We start from the raw sequence: 1,723 nt of genomic DNA on the forward strand, positions 1-1,723 counted from the left end.
GTTTACTGTAACTCTTCAACATCCTTTCTGGAAATAATGTTAATGTTCATATGTATTGATAACATAGTAGTCTGAAAATTATAAGGGTATTAGAAATGTTATATAAAAAATAAGAACTGATGAAAAATGTATAGAAAAAAGTGTTTCTTATAAATATTTCTTATTTGGGGAATATTTAATCTATTCTTATTAATGATAAATTTATCGAGTGAATTTTGCATGCTTTTATCTAAAAAAGGATAGTTTCTGTTAAAAAAAGAATTATTAGAAAATGTCACAGATTTGAATTTTTTTTCGATACTAAAGCATGTGGAACTTTAATGAATCCCACTGTATAAGAATGATTTGCATATGCTAATGCAGTTGAGTGTTGTTGCAATGTGAGTTTTGCAACTAAAAACATGCAAGTACGTGCTTGCTTCACAGGTGGTACTGCACTGTTGGACAATTGGGAATTCACAACAGTGCAGTACCATCTCAATAGTCTTGTAACTAAAGGATATATCACAGCAAAGCAACAGAGTTGCAAACTCAGAATATATCAGTCTTCAAAGATGGTCTAACATAGTGAATGGTATGAGCAAGGAAGGATCAGGATACTCATAAGAGCATGTAAAACCATCTAAACAGGATCCTACAATACAAAGAACCACCACTATAATTGCCGAAGTTTGCAGACTGTTCATTGAGAACCCCCACACACACATACAAACATGCTCAGAAAGTGATTACACATATCTAAATTAACTACACATACACAAGATGACTCATTCAGATCTTGCCTTCTAAATAAAATAAACTGTGAGTATACACACTGATTCTCGGGCACATTGATGAAAAAAGTACAAACTGCAGGAAACATTATAAAAAATAACCTGCATATGAGATGTAAAAGTTTGTTGTAAGATTGAACAAAACTTAGGTGTAAGAATTGAGCAATTTGCTACTGACTTTGAAGTTATAAGGACTTTCTAACTTGGTACAAAGAATATAAAGAAGGTTTTTTGGTTTTAATCAAATTTGATGGTTACCACAGACTTCTCATGTAATAAGAAATTCAAACTTTCTAAACTGCACAGTAAAGTAAAGATGAACTGTTAGGAAAAAGCATTGTGCAAAATTAAATTCTTGTACTGTATGGTAAGGTAAGGCTACTAAGTTTATATCAACATTTCTGCATACTTTGGGGAACGAAACTAGTGTTCATTCCTTTTGTTCTCTGATATTTCTGTGAAATCACATGATTTCATATCCATGGATGTACTTGTGTGTATTTGATTTGCTTAAATATAGTTTTGGAACCTGAACTTTACGTTCAGTGGAGGGTCTGTGAAAAATTTGTCAAGGTATGTGGGCAAAAAGTTTGTATAGATATTTCAGTAGTAATTAATGATAGCCATTAGATTTAAACAAGCTTGTTATTGACTTAGACAAACTAAAAGAAGAAGAAGGACAACTAAACCCTCCAGATGGTAATTATAAAGCATTTGTATATGCTAATAGAGACAAAAGACTTTGCCCCCAACAACATGAAGTTTACTGTAACTCTTCAATATCTTTTCTGGAAAGAATCCCACTCATGTCGGGTTTTTTTCAGAAATGAGCTCAAAGAAAGTCAGGTTTTTTATTTCACTTTCTTTTATGATCTGTTATATTTCTGCAAATAAAATAAACTTGATAAATAAATGTTACATACCTGGATATATACTTGATATATATATAA

Source organism: Limulus polyphemus, unplaced genomic scaffold (genome assembly GCF_000517525.1).
Source record: "Limulus polyphemus unplaced genomic scaffold, Limulus_polyphemus-2.1.2 Scaffold2601, whole genome shotgun sequence".
Classification (NCBI taxonomy): Eukaryota; Metazoa; Arthropoda; class Merostomata; order Xiphosura; family Limulidae; genus Limulus; species Limulus polyphemus.